Here is a 19,981-nt window from a genome sequence, read left to right as displayed (position 1 = left end):
TCATCTGTCAAAAAATTTATTGTATATATTATCTGATCCAATCTCCTCCTTATCTTGTTTTCTATTTCCTTTTTTCCTGTTTGTCAAGGAGGATCTTAATATCCTTGTTGCATTTCAACAATGGCTTGCCAAGTAGGATTGTATGGAATCATCCTTGTAAAGTGAATAATATTATAGGTGAAACAAAATTGTGTAAAATTCCTACTAGTATAGACAGAACTGTTGTCAGTCTTGAGATGTCTTGGAATGCCAACAATACTAAAGCAAAAAATAAATAATCAATGACATGGGTAGGAACTTCCCTGGCTTGAGGGAAAGCCAAAGTCAACTTAGAGAATGTGTATCCACAGTCACATGTATACAGTGATGATATTCAAAAGGTGAATAATGAATGATATCCATCTGCCAAATGTCTAATGCATGAAGACCTCTGGGATCAATGAAGATTATTATCTTGGAGAGGGAAGATTTTGTATGTGATTTAACAATATTCCATGCTTGTTCTCCTGTGATATGGAATTAACATATTGGCAGATTAAGGGAAATGAGCATAGGATTGTTGAGCTTCCAGTAAGGGAAAAGACAAGGTAGTTCTAATATATCTACAGAATATCCTTGTATAATTGGATGTGGGAGAGTAGAATGAAAAGGAACATGCATGTAAAAAAGAGGATGAAAGGATGGATACACCCTCTTATTGCTATTTGTAATTCTTGAAAAAACTGGAAAACATAAAAATTAGTGGAGTATTTTGACTATGCTGGTTCTATAGCATTAACTACATAAATGGCAGGCTTCCTATCATAGACAGTGGTGAGAAGGCAATTATGTGGTTTTATAACTTCTATAATCTCGAAAATCTCATTTTTTGAGCAGAATGGAATGGGGTATTAATGATCCTTTTAGTGTCAGGAGAACAGTAATAAGCCACCCTTGATATTTTTTGTGGCATCACTTAAAGACAGTTAATGCCATGGGTAGTGGCTGATTTTGTACAATCTGAGGGATGGTCCACTTATAAAATGTCCTGAATTGTTTTTTTTTTGTGAGAATATATTATCTACAATCCCTTGATATACCGACAATACCACCTGCCCAGGTGGGATCATTACTCGCCAGCATGCCAAGATGATTTTGGGATCACCTGAGGAAGTTGTCCATTTGTTTAAAAATCATCTTTTTTAATGTCTTAGATATAAGTTGTTCTACAAGCTGTGCATAAAGGGTTGTATATATTTTTGGAACAACAGGAATTACCCACTCTAGGATTCCTGCTTGCTGATATATGGCTCTAATAGGAATTTCTAGAGTTGGCAAAATAGTTATCTCAATAGAAAAATTCTTTGCTATTCTTTGATTTTTACATTTTTCAAATGCAAATTTCACCCTTTGAAGTTGTAGATCTGCCTCTGGAGTTAATTGTCTAATAGAATTAAGATTAAGCTCTCTTCAGAGGATCTTAAAAAGCTCTCTTAGCTCATGAATTCCTATTCTCAAATGATGTTGAAGATAATTCATGTCTCCCAGTAAAGTTTGAAACTCATGCACTGATTTTAATTGATCCCTTCTTATTGTGACATTTTGTAGTTTAATATCTGATCTACTGTTTGTCCTACATAAGAGAAGGATGGAGCAAGCTATATTTTATTTGGTGCTACAACTAAGTCTTGATCCTCTAAGACCTTTGGGGAAGAATTTTCCATTGATATCTTTTATGTGGGGCTTCTAAATTTATAGAAGGTAATTATAATAGGATAACATAGAAACAATCCTTCAGATCTATTATCCATAAAGGCCACCTTTTTGGTATCATATTGGTTGAAGGCTGGAAGCATCCTATCATTTATGCATCTAAGGTCAGTCAACATTCTCCACTTTCCTGATTTCTTTTTTTATAGCAAAAAATAGGTGAATTCCATGGACTATTAGATGGCTCAATGTGGCCAAAACCTCAAACTGTTCCTTCACTATTTCCAATAGGGCAGTCAATTTTCTGGAGACAGGAGGCATTGTTCCACCTATAAAGGAGGTCCTTTCTTCCTAGTTAGAGAGTTCTCAAACTCTCCTGTCTTCCTCAACAGTGATCCCTAGACTTGTAGATTGTGTGGATACCCCCATGTAATTATGTCTTGTCTCCAAAGATTTATAGACATATTTTTCAAGGAAATAAGGCTGACATTTTCTTACCATCTCTTCTACTTGCCACTTGAGCACTTTGTTATGGCATCGTTCAGTCTCCACCCTCTGAAGAAGCATTTGTTTGTTGCAAAGCCATATCTGTGTCCAGCAATAATTGGCTTTTATGCTCCAGTGTCTACTAATTCGCCAAAATTTCTTCAGTATTGTATCGGTAATTGTTGGTGCCCAGAAAGCTTCTTTATCTGGACTACCACACCTTTACACTCCCCTGACCTTGTCTTTACTACTTCCTGTGTTCATGTAGAGAGTAAGTATTAAATGGGCAATCCTCTCCCCTTATTTAAAAGTCAGAGGTTTAGGGTACAGAGAATATAGAATACAGAACATGAATTTTCAGTGTCTTCAGAGTCAACAGCTCCCGGTAAGATGACAAGTTTCTTAGAGAAGAGGAGCTGTAGCCAATTAATCCCATTGCCCCAGGGACAGGATGAAAGGTGCAAGGAGTCCGGACCCTGTGGAGGTGGTTCTAGAGCAGGGATGTGAAGTGGGAGGTGGAGATACAGGTCTTTTGGGGTGGTTGGTTTGCCATGGGAACTGAGAGAGCCAGGGATGATGCTGCTGGCCTTGTTTGTGGGGGCCACAGCAGGCGTTTCCCTCCCTGAGCTGCCCTCTTCATCTGAATGACAGTCATTAGCCCAGTGTTTGCCCTTGCCAGGTCAAGGACAGACTTGTGAGGGTGGCTGAGATTTTTGTGACTGAGGCTGGTGGACGGGAGCTTTGCAATCTTTTTTCATGTCTCTGTTTTCACCAATTTTAACAATGGTGATCTTTGCTGCCTCTAGGTGATGTTAATGCCACAACAAAAGATACTGCTAAAAAGATCTTTGTCCCCACACTGACACCTTTTTATCATTTCTGCATTTTAATGTTTTCTTTAGCCAATTAACAGAATGGAAGTTGCCTCAGAGCTGCTTATTTTTCATTGAATAGCTAGTGTCAGCCAAGCAGCAAAGTCAGAAAAAGCCAGTCTTACAGCTCTGGTCACAATGTCTTCTCCTTCCTTTCAAAGATTTAATAAGAATGAAAATTTTGGAGGAGCAGTAGGATATGGGGAATGTGGAGGGGGGGCTTGAAACTTCTGCTACTCACCACTTAATTTCTGTTTTTGTTAATATTTCTGTAACCTTTTTCTCCTCTGTAGTGCCATAGGAGGCTTCCTCCTTAATCACTTTAGTGGCCATAAGCATTGCTTTTGGTTTTTGGAAACATATTTTCAGTACATTCCAAATTGAGAAAGTAACACCAGAAAAGCACCAGATTGGCATTCTTGATAATACTCACTTAACTGTCTACTGACTACTTCCCACTTTCCCATCTTATCCCTTCTTTGGTAATCCAAGAACAGCACTGTTCCACCTTACCTAAGAATTCAACCCACTGTTTAGAAGTAATTGACAACCCCTTTTTCTTACTAATGAATTTAATACTTTCACTATCTTTGTCCCTTTTCTCACCTGACATTCTGCCCCATATTAGCTACCTATTTTTCTGGGATGCTGTTCAGCCCATGTACTTTATCTTAGCTTTAAATCAAGCTGAAAAGTGGATTTAAAGAAATCCACACTTATTAAACCTGGGGAGTGAAAGTATATGTGGAAAACTTTTGCCTATCTTGTTAACATTGGATGACCGGAGTTCCTTTTCATCCTGGGCTATTCAGTCAGAAAAAGCCTTCCCTTCAGGCCCCCATTAGAGGGCCACGAACCAACTGGGTCAAACACTGACTGCTGTGAAAAAAGAGAATTCCCCGGTCAGGGGATGTGATGATGAAGCTCGATTTATTAAGCTAGGGGTTAGGCTTACATACCTTTAGCTATAGTAATAAGAAGAGTGTTTTTCTCATGAGGACCTTAGCCACATTGCTTGAATTGGAACTTCCCGGTATCATGGCTGTTTCCTAGCTTCCTTGTAATCTCAAAAATGATTCTGCTGTGAACTAACAGCCTCAGCTTCAGGACAAGCCACAGGGAAAAGCTGGGCTGGGCTGGGATGACAGCTCTGAGCTGGCCCTCAATACTCTGTCCTTTCATGCTGTCCTTCATTAAAAGGCTTTTGCTTCTGACCTTCCACCTCCATATGTATTCTTTCCTATCACCTTCCTCTACTTGCATATCCCCTTTTCCTCCTACTTTTCCTGCAGAATAAGTTGTATTTCTATACCTATATTGTATGTGTATCTGTGTTATTTATCTTTGAGCCAATTCTGATGAGAGTAAGTTTCACTCATTCCTCCCCCTATGCCTTTTCCCCTCTGTTGTAATAGTTTTTTTTCTTGCCTCTTGTATTGCAGATAATATACACCATTCCACCTCTCCCTTTCCCATTACATTCTTCTCTTTTATTCTGCTTTCTTGAGATATATCTTCATATTCAACTCTCACTTGTGCTGTTTTCTCTGTCTCATATGTGTGTGTGTGTGTGTGTGTGTGTGTATATATTATATATATATATATATATATATATATATATATATGTATGTATTCCTTCTACTACCCTAATAATGAGAAAGTTCTTTTGAGTTACAAGCATCTACATGTAGGAATGTAAATAGATATATCTTGTTAAAATCCCTTATGATACCACTTTAATGTCGCCTCCTTATGCTTCTCCTGAGTTTTGTATTTGAAAATATATTGTCCATTTAGCTCTTCATCTTTTTATCATGAATGCTTGAAAGTGCTTCAATTCACTGAATAGCCATCTTTTCTCCTGAAAGATTATATTCAGTTTTGTTTGGGTACTGATTCTTGGTTATAATCTTGGTTCTATTGCTTTCTGAAATACAACATTCCAGTCTTGCAATCCTTTAATGTGGACGCTGCTAGATATTGACCCTCTGAACTACGGAGTTTTGTGGAACCCTTAATGTGTCTACCCAGCACTGGGAGAAAGTTAGCAGCACTGTCACAGAACAGACTTAAGAAGTTTGGATAGTCTCTCCAAGAGCAGACCTCAACTTTTAACCAAAAAGAGAAAAAAGCAAAAAATAACTCTGATCATAGATAGCTTTTGTGAAAAAAGAGAACAGACCTCAAACGCTGAGGATCCTAGAGGCAAATCATCTCCACACATGAAGTCCCAAAGAGTAAAATGAAGCCCCATCTTATAAGACTGTCTTGGAAGAATTAAAATAGGATCTTAAAAGAGAAGAAAAATGGGGAAAGGAAATAAGAACTTTGCAAGAAAGTTTGGAAAATGAAACAAAAAAATTATCTGAAGAATTTCTTACAAAATAGATTTGGTGAAATGAAAAAGCATAACTCCTGACAAAACAGATCTGAAAAAAAAGAATTCATTGGAAAACAATTTGTGAAATTGAAAAAAATATCCAATGAACAAAACACCTCATTTAAAAGTACAATTGGCTAAATGCAAAAGGAGATAAAAAAAGTAACTGAAGAAAATAATTTACTAAAAACATTAATTGAATAAATGGAAGTAAATGACTCAATGAGACATCAAGAATCACTCAGAGCAAACCAAAAAAAGAAAAAAATAGAAGTTAATGCAAAATACCTCATCGAAAAAATAACTGACCTGGAAAATCAATCTAGGAGAGACAATCCAAGAATTATTGAACTTTCTGAAAATCATGATTTAAAAAAGAGGCTAGATAACATGTTTCAAGATATCATCAAGGAAAACTGCCTTGATGTTCTAGAACCCAGAAGGTAGAATAGCCATTGAAAGAATTCAATGATCACCTACTGAAAGAGACCCTGAAATAAAAACTCTAAGGAACATTGTAGTTAAATTTCAGAATGCTCAAATTAAGGAGAAAATATTTCAAGTAGCCAGAAATAATTCAAATATCAAGGAACCATAATTAGGACTACCCAGGACCTAGCAGTGTCCACTTTAAAGGATTGAAGACTCTGAAATATGATATTCCAAAATGCAAAGAATCTTATATTGAAGCCATGAATAAACTACCCAGCAAAATTCATGATTATCTAAAAGGGAAAAAATATGGGCATTCAATAAAATAGGGGATTTTCAGTTAATTTAAAAAAAAAATACTAAAGCCAAACAGAAAAAGTTGATCTTGAAATACAGCACTCAAGCATAAAAAGGTAAAAAAGAAAAAAAAAAAACTTTTAAAAGTTAAAAATCTTACATCCCTATATGGAAAAGACGATAAGTTTAACTCTTGAGACTTGTATTATCTCTTGTTATGAGTATATTTAAAGGATGCAGTTATAATTTGACTTTATTGTGATGAAATATTTAAAAAAAACTAGAGGAAAGGGGATTCTACTAGAAGAGAAAAGTGGAATTAAAATAGGATATATCACACCTCATAGAGAGGCAGAAAAGACATTACTATTGAGGGGAAAGAAGAGGAGAATGAGCATTGTGTGAATCTTGATCTCATCAGATTTGGCTCAGAGAGAATATCAGACATATTTACCTGTACAGAAACTTGTCTCATGCTCTATAGGGAAGTAGGTGGGGAGGAAAGATATAATAAGAAAGAGGCATGGGCTGTAAAAGGGGAGGGTTGTTTTGAGAGAGTGGTGGTCAGTAACAAAATACTGGCCAGAAAGGAAAGGGAGAAAGTGAAAAGTATAACCTGGGGAAAACAAGATAGTGGGAAACACAGAGATAAGTCATTTTATCTATGAATGTGAATAGGATGAACTCTCCCATAAAACAGAAGCAGATAGACTGGATTAAAAACATTAATCCTATAAGATATATACAAGAAACACATTTAAAGCAGGTACATGCATGATACATGTAGAGTAAAGGTAAAAGACTGGAGCAGAACCTATTATGTTTCAGATAAAGTTAAAAAAAAAAAAAGAAAACTAGATCTAATGAAAAGAGATAAAGAAGGAAACTACATCTTGCTAAAGGGAACCATAGATAATGAAGTAATATCAGTACTAAACAAATATGCACCAGGTATAGCATCTAAATTACTAGAGAAGAAAGTAAGAAAGTTGCAAGAAGAATAAGTAAAACTATACTAGTGGGGACATCTCAGTCTGCCAAGTCTAACTGCCAAGGCAAAGGAACTATATGAACTTGATTACAACACACTTTCTACGCAGAAAGATCTAATCTATTGGGAAAAAAATATCAAATGATCATAAGTAGGCTGAGCTAATTTAACAAAAAGACAATACTACCTAAATGTACTTATTCAATGTATACCAATCAAACTCCCAAGAAATTAGAGCTAGAAAAAAAAAAAGTTTATTTGGAATAAAAGGTCCAGAATTTCAAGGGAATTAATTTTTTAAAAAGGCAAGTAAAGGTGGCCTAGCTATATTAGACCTAACAGTATATTATTAAGTAGCAGTCATCAAAACCATTTGATACTGGCTAAGAAATATAGTCGTATCAGTGGAATAAGTTAGGCTCATAGGACAAAATAATCAATTACTACAGTAATCTACTGTTTGATCAATCTAAAGTTGCCAGCGTTTGAGATAAGAACTTGTTTGACAAAAATTACTGGGAAAACTTAGAATTGCTATGGTAGAAATTAGTCATTGACCCACACCTAATACCTTATACCAAGGTAAGGTCAAAATGGGCTCATGATTTAGACAGTGATAAGCCAATTAGAACAAAGGATAATTTAACTATCAGATCTGTGGAGAAGGAAGGAATTTGTGGCCAAAGAAAAACTGGAGTACTTCATTGAATGAAAAATGGATAATTTTGATTATATTAAAAAGTTTCTGTACAAACAAAACCAAAGCAGACAAGATTAGAAGGAAAGTGAATTGGAAAAAGCATTATTTCTAAATTAATTAACTCAAATTTATAATTCAAGCCATTGTCCAATTGATAAATGTTAAAAGTATATGAACAGAAAAATTTTAGATGATATTGAAACCATTTCTAGTCATATGAAAAGATGCTCTAAGTCACTATTGATCAGAGAAGGGCACATTTAAGAAAACTGTCGTAATATTACATGCCTCTAAGATTGTCTAAGATGACAAGAAAAGATAAATATTATAGATGTGGGAAAAATGGGACACTAATACTTTGTTGGAGTTGTAGAATGTATTCAAGCATTCTTGAGAGCAATTTGGAACTCTGCCTAAAGGGCTATCAAACTGCACACCTTTTAATCCAGCAGTGTTTCTACTGGGCTTATATCCCAAAGAGATCTTAAAGGAGGACAAGGGGCCCACATGTGCAAAAATGTTTGTGGCATCCCTTTTTGTAGTGACAAGAAACTGGAAACTGAATAGGTGCCCATCAACTGGAAAATGGCTGAAAAAGTTATGGCATATGAATGTTATGGGCTATTATTCTGTAAGAAACTATCATAGCAAGATGATTTCAGAGAGGCTTGAAGAGACCTGAGCTAAGTGAAGTGAGCAGAATCAAGAGATCATTGTATATTGCAACAGCAAATGTTCAGTTCTGATGGATGTGGCTTTTTTCAACAATGAGATGATTCAGGCCAATTCCTATGGTCTTGTGATAGAGAGAGCCATCTATACCCAGAGAGGTCACAACATAGCATTTTCATTCTTTTTGATGTTTGCATTGTTTTTCATCTGATTTTTCTTGTGCATCATATTTGTGGAAACATATATGGGAGAATTACACATATTTAACATTTATTGGATTACTTGCTTTCATGAGTGGGGGTAAGGGAGGGAAAAATTTGAAACACAAGGTTTTGCAAGGTTGAATGTTGAAATTTATCTGTGTATATGTGTTAAAAGTAAAAATATTTTTAAAAATAGGTAACACTTACAAAAAGCATTTTTATACTACTTTGATAAATACTATATATTTTATTTGCTTTTTAACAACCTTAGAAGATAGGAAACTAAAGCAAATAGGTGAAGTGACATGCCCACTCACATAGGTCAGAGGCCAGATATAAAATCGGATCTTTCTGACTCTAAACCCTGCTCTCTCTTCACTAGATCAAAACACTATCTGCATAGAATACCAGGAAGGGTAAATTAAGGGAGAAATTTCATTTTGGACAAAATACTTAAGCATGGGGGGGTGTTTGTTCAGGAAAAGAAGTTTAAAAAGGAAAGATAGGACTCATCTCTCATTGGACATATGTGAGGAAAAAATTGAGCATCATGGGAGCAGAAGTAAATTGAAACTTAAATCATTCCCCTAGGTTTAGTGCAAAGAAAGACATCTAAATCATCAGTAAATGTTGCAAATAATTTTAAATTTTTATTATAGATTTTTATTTACAAAATATGTATGGATAGTTTTTCAACATTAACCCTTGCAAAACCTTCTGTTCCAACTTTAACCCTCCTTTCCCCCACTCCCTCCCCTATTTAACAGGTAGTCCAATACATTTTAAATATGTTAAAGTATATGTCAAATACAATATGTGTATACACATTTATACAGTTATCTTGTTGCAAATAATTTTAAAGATAGCTATAAAATCACCCTTGAAATTTTGTTACCTCCTAAGATTGCCAAAGTTGACAAAAATGAAAATGACAAATGTTGGAGGGGCTATAAAACATGAATACTGTTGGTAGAGTAAGTCCAGACATTCTGGAAAGCTATTTTGAACTATGCTGGAATAAGATCTTTGCATGTCCTTTAGTACAGTGATCCCACTACTATATCATTATGAAATTAGATGAATAATACTAATCTCAATAAAAATAAAGATGATTGAGATTTGCTATGTTGGTGAAATAACTAGCAGACCTTTGGTGAATCTAAGGACGACAGAGAAAAAGGGTAAAGAAATAAGCATTTAATCAGTTCTTGAGTTCTACTAGACTGGAACTACTACACCAGGCCTGGAATTGGGAGGACTTGAGTTCAAATACAGATTGAAAACACTATGTGACTACAGACAAGGTATTTGATTTGTCTTAATGTACTGGAGAAGGAAATGGCAAACCACTTCCATATCTTTGAGAAGAAAATATCCTGGGCAATATGGTCTCCAGGCTCATGCAGTCTTGACAATACTGAACAATAAACATGTGCCAGGCACTGAACTAAGAATTTCACAAATTTGAATCCTCACAGAAACCCTCAGAAGTAGGTGCCATTATACCTATTTTACAATTGAAGAACTGAGACAGAAGTATTTACTTGTCCATAGCCAGTAAGCTAGGAACTGTTTGAGCTTGGATTTGAACAGAGGTCTTCTTGATTCTAGCTCTACTATTCTAACTATTCTGCCACCTAGTTTTGTGGTATAATATTTGGTGTATAATGAATTTGTGGCATTAGAGATGGCAACCTTGAATAGAACTTAGAGAGAAATGTACACAGAGTAGGAATTAACACCCAAGGAGCCTGAATAGGTAGCCAGATAAAAGAGAACCCAAAAGACATTTTCATAGAAGCTGAGGAAGGAGAGATCATCCTGAAAAAGGATGCTTCAAATAGTTTTAAAAGTTATAAAAATGGATGGAATTTTTAAATTTAAAAACTTAAGAAAACTGTAATTTTAAAAGTTTCATTTGAGTTGTGATTGAATTGTGAGAAATCAAAAAATGAGTAAGTGCCAAGTAAGTGGATAGCACTCTAGGAATGAAAAGAGATGGAAAAATTTAGGGAGTGGAAGGATTTAATGAAAGGTTTTGTTTTAAGGAATTAGTAAGACCAACTGAGTAGAGAGAAAAATCAAGAGTCTTAGTTTGGCATTTTTATATTTAAAGTAAGCACAACAGATCTTACCCAAGGCAGGTAACATAGACGTCACCTTAAACTGAAAGAATGTGAAAGTCAGTACTGAAGTGGGGATGCACAGAAAAGCTGTTCCCAAAACCCTGTCAAAAGACACTGAGGTGAAATCAGTTACTTTTAAACAAAGGGGAAAAGCCATTAGAGAATTTATTTTAAGCAATCATATCACATATTTATCAAGAAAATTTTATAATTTATGCTTTAATATGTATTTTCATACATATAATTTAAATATAAATATATATTTTAAATAAATTGTATATTATAATTTATAATATCATTTCTTTACACATGACTTCTAAAAAATATGATTGTTATGGATGGGAAGGATGGAGTTTAGGAAATGAGGACAGAATTGTATAAAATGTCTTTTGGATTTGAAGTTAAACACCTCCCAAACACCTCCATTGCAATGTTCTCTCTAAAATGTAACATTCTCTGTTGAGGTTTTCTTGGGGTCTCTGGAGGCAGCCTTTGTTTCAGTTCACTAATCACCACATGAGTAGCCAGGGGTTAAAGTCCAAATCCTTTGTCTCTTTCCAAGTCTTGTCTCCTTTCCTGGGTCCCTGTTGGCTTTCTTAGAGGCTTTCTCTATTCTTGGTTCCAAGACCTTTAGCTCCTGTGGCCAGTTCTTTTGTGTTCTCTGCTTCTGCCTGCTTGTTGAAGTTCTCCTAAATGTGTCTTGGTTTTTGTGGGGGAGGCAGGAGGACCATCACCATGATCTCTGTCTTCCAGTTCTGATTCTGGCTGAGTTCATTTGAGTTTATATCCTCTGTTATCATAGGTGTGAATCTTGTAGAACTATAGTAAGTACTAAGTTGTAAGGGGCTGAAACTCTTTCAATGCACTGATAATGGGATAATTGAGCACTTGAGGCTAATTACCGATTGGACAATACTCTATAAGAATATGCTTGGGAAATGGCCCTTCCCACTATCCTGTGCTGGCCCAATCATTTGCTGTATACAGAGAATTGTGGGAAGGACTAGGAGATGCAGGGAGACTAGCCAGGGTCACTTCTGCGAGAAAGACAAAGAGGTCAGGTTGCAGAGATCTACTTGTCCACTCTCTTCACTTCTATTGCTAAAGACCAACAATAAAGACTTTTGCTTATCCTGACTCCAGCTGATTCTAAGATACCCAGGATGCTAACAGGGTCGCTACACTAAGTACATGTACTGAACTAGAGAACTGTTAAGCACCATGCTAAACAACCAGTCTCTATCAATTCCACTGACTTAGCACCTTGTTTCAAGTTCTGGCCCATAACACCCCATAATTCTCATGTTTAAAATGGGAAGGATCTCAATGGAATCAAATTCAAATCCTTGATTTTACAGAGTTGAAAACTGAAGCCCAAAATAAAGGCCAATAGGTCTGCACAAGATTACAGAGTAAGACTTATTCAAGTCTTAAATGAAATTTGTAGTGATGTGCGATGGAGTTAAATGAACTCCAGATATATCCCAAACAAATACTCAAAGCTGGAAGAGATATTAGAGACTACATTGTTGAACCTGCTTCATTTTTTTACAGAGAATACAAAAAAGACTCCGAACTTCAAAGCAGAATCTCTTACATCATTCTCTTGAGTTCCAGGTCAGCATACTTTCATCCAACATACTATTTGGCCTTCTTTAGGGACTTGGAGACCACTGACCTTCTCAAGCTGCCTTAGATATGGTGGAACTCAGTAAACGTAATTTATTATGTTTAAAGCTCAAAGGAGGAAAAGTTAATGTTTCCAGATGGTAAATGGACATCTTAAAATGGCAGTGAGTAGTAAAGAGTATTCCCAATCTTACCTTCTATTTCCAAGAGTTATTGTTGGTTTGAGATGAATGAAGGTATTACATGCTGACAAAGGCAGCTAGGACCACTGGGTCATTAAATGAGAGCTAGTTTTCAGTGAGAGCCAGAAGATAGTGGGAAAAGATGTCATTTAAAATGAAAATAAATTTATCTATGGAAAAAAGGCAGAATGCATATCTAGTGTATGGAAATAGGGGAGTGTATAATCGGAGTGTAGAATGGTGTTTGAATAATGACCACCTGGACTTGATCACTGAGGTGGGGAGGACATGATGGGAATAGGGGTTTGCTGATTGTTGAGGACATGAATACTGGTGGTAGTTTATCAAAATCCTTAGAGGTTTATCCTCAAGGTAAAATTCTCTTAAGGTGTTAGTTTTGGAAGAGGACTAGTAGGAGAGCCAATAGAATGGATTTTCTCTCTTTTTTTTTCCTGAAGTTAGGCTAGGCCAGAATAGGATACTGGCAGAACAGAATGTAACACATGGAACATGCAAGAATAATCAGTCCAGAAGAAATATGGAGGGGGGGGAAGGCTATGAGACTAGAATGGCAGTTTTTTTTTTTCTTTCCCTACAGCCTAGAAGAAGGTTATAATTAGCATTAGCATCTCTAATGAGCATCTTTTTCTTATTGCTTAAACTTTGAGCATTTGTGACCCTGAGTTTTAATCCCCAGCTTTTTTAGATGTTATCTAATATGGACTGATGAATTATCTCAGTTGTTATTCCTTTTTCATTCCACTACTATGTATGACACCTAGCTCAGGTGGTCTGTGTAGAAAATACTCAAAATTGTCATTCCTCATGTTTACTTGAAACCTCAGAAAAGAGATGTAGGATAATAGCTGGATTAGATGTCTGGAAAACAGTAGAGGACTATCTTCTACTATATATTGATGGGGTAATATAAAAAGAAAGTGTTAACCCAAATGACAAATGTTTGCTTAACGGGTTGTGAAAAAGAAATTGCATAGAATAGCAAGAAGTATGCCTGTTTTTCCATGAGAGAGAACACTCAGGATTGGAGAATATGACCAAGGAGGCAGTGTCTTCTGGAGAGATAATTATAATGCCATAGGGAGAACTAGAAGGAACCTTGGTTATTTAGTTCAATTACATCAATTGCATCTTCTTGCCAGTAAAGAACATAGGTCTTGGAGTGTTAAATGAACTATAGTCAAAGTCACACCAACACCAAGTGGTAGAGCTGGGATTTGAATTTAGGTAATCTGATTCCAAATTTAGTCTTATGTCAGCTATGCTATGCTTACTCCTGGAACTGTGTTTCTATCAGCAACATGAAGTGGAAAGTATGAAAGGAAGGGATTTCTGATGGAAGATTTTGTAACCAAAAGATAAAGGATTCCAGGGAATATAAAGGAAGGGGAGGCCATAGTAAGTTATGTATAATGAAAGGTAGGGTTCAAGTATTTATGGAGATAAAAGCAGGGAGAAACGTTTTTTTGTTTTGTTTTGTTTTGTTTTGTTTTTGGTTTGTTTTTCCTCAGTAGATATCAACTGTGAATTTGGAAGTACACTAGCAACAAGAGCTGGGAGTTTGCCTGATACAGGATGGGGATAAGAACTAGTTAATTTGGCCCCTTCTTCCATAGATCTGTGGTTATTCAGCATAGATTCAGTTAAAATATATGTTCCATGGCAGGAGAAAACAAAAACAAAGGAGTTCAGTGTTAATAACCAGGAGCTTGAAGCAGTTACCTCAATTACCAGTCAAGTCTGGGCTCTATTAAGCAGATAGAATTTTGTTAAAGTCAAAAGATAGACCTGCATTCTGGGGCAACCAAGTACAGAATATATTGGAGCCTGAGCCTAAAGGAAGGGAAAGGGAGGGATAATTTTTGTTAATAAAATTCCAAGGGAAGGAGATAAGGACTGAGAGTAGGCATGGTCGGAACTCACAAGCAGGATGTTTGTCACCACAGCTGACTGTAGAACTACTGCTTTAAACAGGCACATAGCTCTTCAGATTCAAGGGATGATTACTGTGAAGGCATGTAAGAATTATCAAGACTTCAGTGGCATCCATCCTATCTCTTCCATTTCTCATTTTGGGGGAGAAGGTAAAGATAGCCCAAGAAAAACAGGTTAGCATTAAGGCTATTGTCATATTCACATCCTCCCCTTTTTTTTTTTGGTAATTGCAATGGGAGGGCCTGCCACTGACGAAGGAGGTATAACTTTTTGTTGTTGTTGTTTTTGATTCTCTATTTTTCAAATATTTTTTATTTTATAATTATAACTTTTTTTGACTGTACATATGCATGGGTAATTTTTTTTTACAACATTATCCCTTGCATTCACTTTTGTTCCAATTTTTCCCTTCCTTTCCTCCACCCCTTCCCCCAGATGGCAGGAAGTCTTATACATGTTAAATATGTTATAGTATATCCTAGATACAATATATGTATGCAGAACTGAATTTCTTGTTGCCCAGGAAGAATTGGATTCATAAGGTAAAAATAACCTGGGAGGACAAACAAAAATGCAGTTTACACTTGTTTCCCAGTGTTTCTTTTCTGGGTGTAGCTGATTCTGTCAATTCAACTGACTGAATTAGATCTTCTCTTTGTTGAAGATATCCACTTCCATCAGAATATATCTTCACACAGTATCATTGTTGAAGTGTTCTTCAATAACAGAACAGCCTGGTTCTGCTCATTTCAGTCAGCATCAATTCATAAAAGTCTCGTCAAGCCTCTCTGTATTCATCCTGCTGGTCATTTCTTACAGAACAATAATATTCCATAACATTCATATACCAAAACTTATTCAGCCATTCTCCAATTGATGGGCATCCACTCAGGTTCCTGACCAATACAAAAAAGAGCTGCCACAAACATTTTTGCACATACAGGTCCCTTTCCCTTCTTTAATATTTCTTTGGGATATAAGCCCAGTAGTAGCACTGCTGTATTAAAGAGTATGCACAGTTTGATAACTTTTGGGGCATAATCAAGGAGGTATAATTTTATGAAACATGATCTTAATGAGAATCTTAGAACCTACCATTTCACCTGTGTATAACATTATCAGAAAAATAGAAAAATAAAAAGTAATAGAAGGCCAAGAAACAAAAAGCAAGACAAAATGGTGAAATGAACCACAGGAGGCAGTAAGCCACCCAAAGAAACAGTATTTTCAGTCTCCAAAGTGGGGCAACAATGAGGCTTTTTCTTTTGGAAGCTTTATATCCCATTGAATCTTGTTGGAACATCTGGCATAAAAATATTTTTCCCCAGCCTTCCCCTTAGAGAGCCAAGAGGGTATGCTGGATTTTTCAATTCTAGATGACTACAAGGGATCCTGATGAAACTTAAGCATTAAGATGGGAATATGTCCTGGGAAGTAATGTTGAAAGATATAGCCATTTCAGCAGATCTGTTAGAGCAGATTCTAAATGAAACAACCCTGAGGGGACATTGATGAGATGTTCAACCATCCCTTGTTAGGGTCCAAAGTTAGCTGCAAGTTTCCTCATGGATAATAGAAGCTTCATTTGATTTTTACATTAAGCCATAGTAATGTGATGCTTTCATTTTGGCTACTGCTGTACACAACATTTCTCATGACCTGCATATACATTTCTTCCACAGAGTTCCCTAAGTGGTACATGAATAGTTTTATTCATTATGGAGGAAGCAGGGGAGCCTCTCAATGAATTACATGGAAAGCACAATTCAAAATAGCAAAACAAGAACAAGTAGGAAAACAACATAACCCAGTAATGATGATTACATTTGCTACAATTTTCCTATATCCTACCCCAAGGATGGAGGCAAAGGAAGAATCAAAGGCATTATTTGGTTATTGGTAGTACTGAATTTCTGAACTTAGTAAAGGCTAGAAAAAACTTGGGAATAAGTTCAAAGACAAAGAATTGTGGCTTGGGTAAATTTACAGGATGTTGTGGGTGATAAAGAATAGTTTCATTTATAAAAAGGAATAATTTGATTTTCTTAATTTTCTGTTTCTGTCAGTGGGACTTGTGTTACAATTTTTCCTGACCAGTCAATGTAAGGACAATAAAATTGACCAATTAAATATAAGCTTTAGTATGAATATCTATAGGTTTGAACTAATTTGAGTGGGGAAATGTATATGACCCAAGATAACTGACAGAGATTAGTATATAGATTACAGTAAATGAAAAGCCAAATTAATACAATAAGGACCATCAACAGTATCTAATATCAAGTCTTTCCATTTTTAATAACTTACTCCGCAATGTCCATTTAATCAGCAAATTTCATCTTGGATCTCAAGTCCCATGAAGTTATATGGTCACTGCAAACATCTTTTCTTAAACCTTTCTGTTATAGGTGATCTCTTAGATTTGCTTCTCTAATTCCAACTTACTTAGAGACTCCTGAAATGTTCTTATTAAATTATTTTATAAAACAGATAGCAGCAATACAATTCAGCCTTTCAAATTTTACTTCTCCAGTAACTAGTACATAGGGTGAAAAACAGTTCAAACTTTGTAGTTCTAGTGTTATTAACAATAGAAATAATGGAAATATCAAATTTGGAACTCAGAATTCACTTGAAACTTCAGAGAATTTAGGTCTTTACATTCCTTAATAGAATCATTTACATTTAAAACAAAAGATTACCCAATCTTGTTTCATTCTCAGAATTTTTTCATTCTATTTAATTCTAATGCCTTTAGGAAGATCAGATTTTATTAAATGACTAATCACTATGATATGTAAAAATATCAGTTAACATTCTTGGTAGGTAGATGCTTTCTATCTCTCTTATATTGTTACATAAATGAATTTATGTGAAGCTGATTTTACTTCAAAGTAAAAAACTTAAGTAATTCCCTATTGTAATTCCCTATTGTATGCAGAAAATAGAGTATATCAAATATGTTTCCTACAGTGAAATTTGTTCTACTATTAGCCATATTCAGATATAATAGAAAGTACACAAATATTACTCTCCACAAAAATGACTAATTGCAATGAAGTTCTGTTATTTAAAAGAAAAGAGATTTCTAACTTTAACCTCACAATAGATTCACACATTTGTGTCAAGAGTGTTTTTTTTTAAACTTGTCCAGTTATTTCCATAGCATTCTAAAAGAATGAGTTACTCGAGGGAGTTATTTGTTAGGGATATGGAATGATTGCACTTTTGAGATTGAAAATGTTTTATGTAATTCCATTGTTTTCACATCTTCTATTAACCCCTACCTTAGATTTCGTATAAAAGTAAAAATTAGGGACATAACAGCATCAAATTGGATGTTCAAGCCTTAGATAAAAGCACAGAATGATTAACATATATGGTAAGATTAAAACCAAAGTGTAACAATTTCGCTTTATAGAGGTACTCAGGAACAACACATTGAGAAAAAGATTTACTCTTCAAAAGGGGAAGCTGAGCTAAAAGGACCCTTTTGACCATGCTGAAATTGTCTTCTGGTTTTAACAATGTACAGATTTCCATCTAAAGGTTCAGGTTCACATTTCCTCATAGTAGCTTGTAGTATATCTTTTAAATGGGAGTTTCTTAATGATCGATCAGTCAATTGTACCTGAATTCAAAACTCAAAGTATCAATTATCATCTGAAGAGCTTTTACTTCGTTTATTTACAGCTTGGGGCTAGAGTTATTTTCACTTTCATGAAGTTGCAATAAGCAATAGAAGTTTACCAGAACTCATGTAAAGATAATGGATTTTACTTAACATCCTTTGTTTTCTCTTTTCTTCCTATTCCTGAGTTTAAACTCATTAAACTTGGTATAAGAACCAATCATTAGAAATCATATTACCAACAAACTTGTAAATTCTCAGTAGCAAATTTCATTATTTGGGAACTTCATAACCAACAAAGAAAGAAGTGTACCCCATTACTGGTAATTCCATAGAGTCATCAAAGTACTAAACCCTTATGGTGGATATTGAATTTGAAAGAGAGGCATTTTGCTTTTTCTTATTTTGGACTGTAGTAAAAAAATGTGATCCTGAAATACAGCCAGGAATAGAAAACACTGGCTTCTTTCCTCCTCCTAAGTTTGACACACTGTCCTGTATCTCATTATCTTTGGTCTCTGTTTTTCAACTGTGTTAAAGTGGATGTTAATGGAAAATTTATTACCAAGGGCAGAAATGTCATGTGCAAATTTTTAGATGAGCTACATTTCTTATTATGGAAATACTGGCAAGCCAGATAAATATTTTCCCCCACAAACTAAAATATTGTTAAAAACAACTTATTAAAAGTTTAGTATGATATAAAAAATGTTAGGCTAAATAGTGGCCTTATGCATTCCATGTATTTGATATCCTTTGGCCTAGATCACTATACTGAAATATAATTTCTTGAATCATTGTGACCATAATATTTCATATAACATTATGCCTTTAGGTCCCAATTTCCCAATTGACTAATGGACGTACATATTTATAACATGCTTCATCAAACAGGAATATATTTGACAATTAGGAAGGAATATTAACTCTAGGGCTAGTGAAGAGCTCACCTATAAGAATTCTTGATGTAAATTTGATTATAGTTCCAGAAAAGTCAAGTAAGATTCATGTTAAATTCGAAAAATCTCAAGAGTTAGAAAGTCCTTTAGGGTCTTCAAAATTGACCTTGACTAAAATTACAGAATTCTTTCTAGATTGCTCCTGAGAAAAAGTTTGTTATATAACTTTTTTTTTTTTTTAAGAGAAAGATAAGTATCCATTTTCTCCAGAGAAAGAAGACTATTCTATGTTTGGCCACTTATGAGTGTTAGGCAGGGCCTTCTAGTGACCTGAAATTCATTTCCCCATAATTTGCAGTCATTGGTTTTAGTTCTTTGCTCTAGCGAAAATCAAATAAAATAAGCCTGATTTCAGTTAAATATTATTGAGGAGAGAGCAATCTTGACTGAAATGTAGATAAAATTCCAAGGTTAGTATAAATAGTTGAAGACTCTGCTTGTTTGCCTTAAGTTATGATTATATCCAATTGCATCTATATATTTTTACTTTCTTTCTTTTTGATTGGAATTGTGACTTATTAAAATTTGGTAGTAAATAGAGCGGCAGGTATTGTTTAAGTGCTACTTAAATAAGAGGGGGAAAAAAGATAGTCCCATTGCAGTAGAAGGGCACATTCAATAGGTAAGAATAGCCATGAGATTGGGCTAGTATCTTGTACAAAGCAGAACAGAACTAAAGCACCATTAGGGGATTGGTGTTCATTAGAAGAGACAAGCACTTTCTCCTCCCAAGGGGAGAGGGTGTTTATTCTTTTGTAATTATTTAGACTTTCTCAATA

The sequence above is a fragment of the Sminthopsis crassicaudata genome, chromosome 1 (genome assembly GCF_048593235.1).
Source record: "Sminthopsis crassicaudata isolate SCR6 chromosome 1, ASM4859323v1, whole genome shotgun sequence".
Lineage (NCBI taxonomy): Eukaryota > Metazoa > Chordata > Mammalia > Dasyuromorphia > Dasyuridae > Sminthopsis > Sminthopsis crassicaudata.
This window is presented reverse-complemented; position numbering follows the sequence as displayed.